The sequence below is a fragment of the Phyllostomus discolor genome, chromosome 2, assembly GCF_004126475.2.
Source record: "Phyllostomus discolor isolate MPI-MPIP mPhyDis1 chromosome 2, mPhyDis1.pri.v3, whole genome shotgun sequence".
NCBI classification, from domain to species: Eukaryota; Metazoa; Chordata; class Mammalia; order Chiroptera; family Phyllostomidae; genus Phyllostomus; species Phyllostomus discolor.
The window spans coordinates 23028930-23036231 of NC_040904.2; positions in this window are offsets into that span (position 1 = coordinate 23028930).

The following is a 7302-nucleotide window of genomic DNA, read 5'->3' on the forward strand; positions in this document are numbered from 1 at the left end:
TCTATGATGAAAATTAATGGAATTTTATTCAGAAAAGTTAAAATTTGGGGAAATGGATGAGGAAGAGACGTAAGGCAGAAGAAACTTCATAATTTTTAAAGAGAGTAGCATTAGCTACTCTTCTCCCACACCAAAGCAAATGGAATGAATTGATTACCAAACACAACTGGGGAGAAGAGCCTCTGAATTCCTCCTGATTTTGGAAATAAAATAGAAATTTAACAAAGTGAGAATGACATATCGGAAGTAGCATCAGTCGGATTCTTCCTTGTATGTATTTGCTGCAGTGGGAGTTTCCACATATCCTAGTGTGTGGGAGGCGTTGGGGGGGAGGGAGGCGGTAGGACTCGGGAGAGGCAGTCAAATCTCTATCAAGCTCTCTCCTTTGAAAGAACCCCCTCCCCCACCATTTACTAGGCAGAATATTGTTTACATTTCCTCCCGTGTGGACTCAGCAAAACCCAAAGAGTAGGCAATGTCAATTCTGAAGACAGATATCCTTCACGGACTGGCTCTGCCTCTGGTTCTAAAGGCTATAAAGTCTCCTGAGTTCAGGCTTAATTCCATTAAGATTCCATTCTTAATTCCACAGGCATTAGGCTGAGGTTTGCTCTGCCAACGCTTTCTTCAGAGATGGTGAAAATTAATACTATAAATAAGACTCCAATAATGTCTGGGGTGCTGGTAGTGATTTATATTTATAAGAGCAACTATGTTCCAGACATGTTAGAAATATTATTTAGATAAATATATTTAGATAAATATTAAACACACATTTATTATTTAGACCGCCGAGTTCTGAGAGGAAAAATTGTGCACTCTGGCATGAGTTAATGAAATTGCAAATCTGGCTTATTTTGATGATCTCTCTCAACCGTAGTCTGAGTGAGTGAACAAGTGACAGGAATATTGTATTCCCATTTGATTTATTATATGTATCTCACTAAATTAAATTTAAAAAATTTTATGCCCTGAATCTCCATAATGGTAATTTCTAAGGAATTATTGGCTCAAGGCAGTTGTGTGATAACATTTTGTTATTCAACAAGCTTTAACGGAGAGAGCATGCCCGAGAGCCAAGTAAATTTATTAGCTCGTTTCACTGCGCTGCATGTGAACAACTAGATAAATAATTTCAGCAGGTTTCAGAGTGCTTCCAAACCATTCAGAAGTGACTTTGACAGTTAAGTCACAGTGGCCAGATGTTACTGAACACTTGACCATTGCATATAGAAAACTATGTACTGATAATAGCACTTATTGAAGTATTAAAAATATATTTTTCACCCTGGCTGGCGTAGCTCAGTGGATGGGGTGAGGGCTGTGAACCTAAGTGTCACAGGTTCGATCTCCACCCAGGGCACATGCCTGGGTTGCAGGCCACAGCCCCCAGTAACCACACATTGATGTTTCTCTCTCTCTCTCTCTTTCTCCCTCCCTTCCCTCTCTGAAAAGAAATAAATAAAATTAAATATATATATATATATTTCAATGCTAATAAAACAGATAGTGTTAAATAGATCATTTAAGATGTGCAAATACCTTTGTAGATATATCTTCTGGTTGGTTTTCATAGGTATGTGTGTGACAGAACCTTTTAACCTAAGATTTTGTCAGGCTGATTTGAACTGTGCCCTTTTCTAGAAAGCCAGGGCCCGCATTCTAAGGTCCTAATGAATTCTACCCAGTGGAACTGTGCACCCAGGGGTCCCCAGGCATCTCAGCAGTGGCATTCTGTATGGGAATCTAAAACACTGAAGGTAGAATTTTATGGGTGTTGTAGGAAAAGGAAATAATCCATATCTTTTGTTTGTTTAGTGTTCCTTTTCTGTATATGAAATTCAATAACCTGACTTAATGACTACTCTACTAGCTAGGGGACAAAGAAACACTATTAATTTCGAATGTTAGCAAGGCACTTTATTTTGTACCAGTGTCTCTACTGAGTGTTACACCTGCTTTTTCACAGTGATGTTTAGTCCTCAGAACAAACTTAGTATTGTCTCTATGTTTTACATATGAGGAAACTAAAGTGTGTAATCATTAAGTGACTTGCCCAAGGTCACACAGTGAGTGGTAGAGTCAGGCTTCCAAATCCTGGAGACAGATCATCACACTCAATCCCTGCTTTGTAAAGAAACTAAGATTTTTGAAATAATTTCTAATGTATTACTTGACTTTTGGTAATTAAACAAAATTTTTTTCTGTAGTCCTTCTACCATTAGGGCTAGATCATGAGGCTTTTTGTGCTAAGGAAAAGATATCTACCTGTACGTGAGAAGCTCACGGGATTGGTAAGAGGGAAGCCATGACAGAAGGAGAATTGCTTCCAGAAAGGAAAGTAAGTAGAAAGTACTTCTGGTGCTAGAGGAAGAAAGGGACTGAGAAACATGAGGGCCAGGTAAGAGTTTCTTGGTTCTCCATGCCCTCAGGGTTAAACATCTAAACAGGGTTGGGGCTGTCAGACAGAGTCCAGGCTGGGCAGACTGGAAGTGGTGGAGGGAAGCCCTGGGCTTCCTATGACACCTGTTCAACATGGCACCACTGTCTGGGCTCAGTTCACAGGTGAGGTCAGGGAGGGATATTTTCACGGAAGGCCTAGTGGTGCCCCTATTCTCTGTGGTCTGTACTGTGACACACCAGAGAGTCACAAGTGTTTTCAGACTTTGTGGAGTGGGGAGGAATGTGGAAATGGCGAGGACTGAGAGGCTAGGAGGAGCCTGGAGTCGTGGACAGGAGGTGGCAGAGTGAGGGGTCTTGGGAGTGGAGGTGTGACTGGAGGTCTGCAACCTTGCTGGTGGGGACTAACAGGAGAGCCACAAGGATAATCCACAGGGCTGAGGCCGGGAAGGACTGGGGCACGTGGATCCCAGGGTCTTCCCCACCTTGTCCTGAACTTTCCCTTGAACTAAGGAGGAGCAAGAAATTGACTGGGCAGTCTTCTTGAGAGGAAAGAAACCCCCATGATGAAGAGTCTAATCTGAAATACACTGGTTATTTAACTTAAGAGATCATTTAAAATGGAAAGAGATGCTATTGCCTTTATTGGGCAGAATCAGTGTCTCCGCAAGGTCACTCCAACTCCACCGTCCTCCAGTGGCCGGCGGGAGAAATGGAGCCAGAGAAGGTCGGAGCAAGATGAGAGCAGTTTTGGATATAAAGGTGCACGTAGTATACATTTGAATCATTATAAATTCCGGTTTTGCTGTGTCATATTAATGTAAGACTTAAGTATTGGAAGTCACTTCTGGCAAGTTGAGCAGTAACTTATTTCCCTCAAAAACAATCTGACCAGCATGACCCTTAGGCCCTGCAAATTCCTTGAACCTGGGCAGGCGGACGTCAGCCAGCAATTTCTGGCCACATCTTCCTCCTCACTGGAAATCCCCCAGAGACTGGGGCAGAGCTCCAGTAATGTCTCTCTCTCTCTCTCTCTCTCTCTCTCTCTTTTTTTAATCTTAAAGACAGATAACCACTGAGACATGTGTACTCCCATGGGTAGGTCACTGACTAGAAAATTCACCAAAGCCACTAGGGACCTTTGTGACCTCGAGAATATAGCTTACCTTTTCTGAGCTCCAGCTTCTTCATCTAGAAAGTGGAAATAAACATAAAATAGCATTTGCTGCATATAGTTTTTGTAAGGGCTGGTGAACAACAAGACAAGTAAACCATGGAAAGCAACACCGTTATGGGTAGTGTTAGTACTATTATCATTGTGGCTGCCCTGTTATTAACGGGTGTATTTTGAACTAGCGTTTGGGAGACCCTGGTGCGGATAAACAGCCTGAGCAACAAGGAACACTTGACCCGACATGCAGAGCTGTCGGTCTGGTTTCATGAAACACCACATCATCACGCTCTTAAAACCTAAGCTGTAGAACTCAACATTTTATTACATATGGCCTCATTATCTAATTATTTTACTTAGTTTTAATGATGATGGTCATCATCAAAATGTTCATTTCTAGACCGGCACTACGTCTCATGGCAGACAAATATGCGTTCCTGTGGCAGGGGTTATAGCATGATACATAAGGTGTGTAGAAAAGCTATAAACGTATGAGCTGGGAATTAAAAGCACTCATTTTTAACCAACTTACAAGATGGGAAAGTTATTGAAAACAATGCTGAACAAATAAGACAGGAAAAGCTGAATGCATATAAATTAGAAATTGAGAAATCAAATCTAATCAAGCTTTTAACAACTCCAATTTTTCTCTCTATTTTCTTGTTTCTTTCACTGCTTAAGCTTATTTCATTGACTTAGCATACAGACCACCCATGGCCTATGCACCTTATTAACTTCATAGATAGCCTTCCAGATCACTTTGAATACATTTTCAAAAAATGACCAGACCACACCTATTCTTTTGAAAATTATCGAAAGTTTTATAAGCAGTCCCACCCTGTGGACTTTTAGGTTGTTTCCAACTAACCCATCTTACTGGATATTTAGGTTGTTTCCAATTAGTCCCTTCTGTTGGATATTAGGATATTTTCCAACTTGTTATAGTGTGTGAATTATATCTCAATAAAGCTGTACGAAGTTTTCTTAAATGGCCTTAAGCCTGGCATGCCCAGTCTTCTTCAGTGTAGGAATGGAAGTGAGGCGTGACTGGAGCAGGCATGCACGTTCCATTTTTCAGACGAGAGTTAAAAGCTGGCTAGGTTTTCTGAAATTTTAAACTTTATTAAAAATGGATGTTTGTTTTCTACAAGACGGTGAACGTAATGTTTCCCAGCTCTAGTCAGTTGCTTACCATTCTCACCACCTGCGGTACCGCCACGGCCCACGTTATGCCACATACGCTGCGTCCGTGGGGAAAGGATGCTTTCGGTTCTATTTGGTGAGGGTTTGCCGCTTAGCAAGTCAGCTGATTTAGAGGCAGGGGACTCATCAGGCTGTCACACTGTTTCCCTGAAAACAGATGCAGCAGAAGAGAGAGTAACCTGTGGCTTTCTCAGCTCAGCGAGGCAGCCTGCAGTGCCGCGGTGTCTCTGTCCCTGGCTATAATGAGCGCTTTCTCTATTTAGACACAAGGGGCCCTTCTGTGCTGACGTGTTAAAAAAAAACCCCAAAACAAAACCCTGCTCTTTACATATCCCAAGGCCTCTCGTCAATAACTTGTACTTCATATACCAATACATCTGTGAAAATTGATTTATTTTTAGTCTTCCTTCTCCTGATAAAGATACAGTCAAGCCATAATGTCATAATGTCACAAATTTCAAGGCAGGTAGTAAAATTTTAGCTGTTGGAGACATACATTGAAAAATTATATAAAGTGAAAACAACAATTTAAACACATATAACTAGATGCTGTGTTCCTTTCTCGGCTGTTTAGAGGATGGCTCTGGGTTAGAAAATAAGATGAAGTAGGTTAGTGTATCCATTCATCGGATGGTATGATGTGAGTAGAACCTAGGATTCTAAATGATTATAAAGCCGAGGGAGCAACATAGAGGAATATAAAAGCCAAGTAACATCTGGCAGGCTTTGCCTGACCAACAGACTATAACCCAGCCGATAGTCCACTGTCATCGCCATAATGCTTGGGAAGCTGAACACACTTGATATGGAATTTGGGCTTTTCCTGGAAACCATGTAACAGCCTTCAAATACTCTTTTAGCCTTTGTTAATAAGATGGTTCTCGTAACCTTTAAGGGCTCAGGTGTTTTCCTTTGCTTGAAGGCAGGGACTCGTCTGGACAGAAGGTGTTATTGTTCCTGGAAAGGAGCCTGACCTTCACCAGGGCCCTTGAGGAACAGCAAGGATCAAACAAGTGGGGAGGACGGTGGTGAAAACATACAGCTCACAGATGCAGATCTCAAAGCCTGGGTGTGGACACATGGGATTAAATACCAAAGGCCATTTGTACCATCATTCACCTGGTGTCTCTCAGCTTGATCAGGGGTTCTTTAACTCAGAGACCTGTGGACATGGTAATTAGGTTCAAAGCATAGTTAACAGAACAACAAGCTACTGCTTGCTCTGACAGCATGTCATTAAGCTATCATCGAACTTGAACCTTGAAAAGGCTCATCCAGCATCAGAGCATCACTGACTCCTTTGGATTCACAGACTTCAAAAAAGGCCAGTTAGTCCAAAGTCCCCTGTTCTGGAATAAGGAGCTGGTGGTCCAAAATGATGAAGTGGGACCAGAGAGGAAAGAAGCTGGATTTTAGGACCCAACCTCCTGGATGTGGTCTGTGTCCTTTATCTCTATCACAAGGCATCAGAAAGGCCCTGGGTTTTTGCATCTGCACGCTCGCACGTACTAGCCTTGTGGACTCATGTTTCTTCCTTTCTAAAATGAACAAAAGAGAACCAGTCACATACGGTGTTATGAGGGCAAGACATGCTGTTGAGCCTCCGTTACTGTGAACTCAATGAGAACGCTCTGCATATGAGCAAAGAGATGGTTTTTCCCATTCTCTGCCCCTCTCTCATGATTGGTTCTCCATCTGGAGGATGTAATCGCTGTGGCCCCGGTCAAGTGTGTTCACATGCTGGGAATTACAAACACGCTGGGTGCCAGACGCAAATTGGAAGTCTCATCAACGCGAATCCAGTTCCTGACCTGGAGGAAGAATAGTGTATGTGAAAACAACTTGTAAAATGTAAAATGCTACAGAGTGCTGGGTTTTGTTATTATTGTAACTTAATCTAATTGAATGAATTTTCATTGGTCCCTAGCACAGGTTTTGCCCAGATGATTAAGGCAAGTCAGCTTTGCTGGTAAACTCATTTTTGTTCAAAGGTAGCCCTTTGCAACAAGAGGGGCAGTTGCTTAGAGGCAGCTGCCTTCTGGTAAGAAAGGGAGAGTGGAGAGAAGTGAGGAATAGTTCCAAATAGTTCCGAGAAAGGCCGGGCACTAAACCACAACAGCTCAGGAGGGGTTTTCAGGCTGTCGGTGGGTCTGTCCCTCAGAGTGCCATTTTGTGTGGACGAAGCCAGACTCTGGAGCATATCTGAGAAGTGTCAGATATCCTAGGAGTGTCTTTTTCTTTAAGTCTTTTCAGAATCATTGTGAAAATCTGACAGTAGAATCTGTGGACCAGGCACAATTTAGAAAACTAAGATCAGTCTGACACGTGACAGACTGAGCTGTCACTCAGGGAGGGGCCGGGGGCATGTCACCTGCTAGCTCACCCGTGAAGACCTACTCGGCTGTGGGGAGACTGAGGCACGGGCCTGCAGTTTCACCAGGGCAGTGGTGATGGGAGCCTCTCTTTCGGGTTTCTCAGGGTCAGGTAGAGATTACACGTGACCAACAAATGTGGGGATGAGAGGCAGG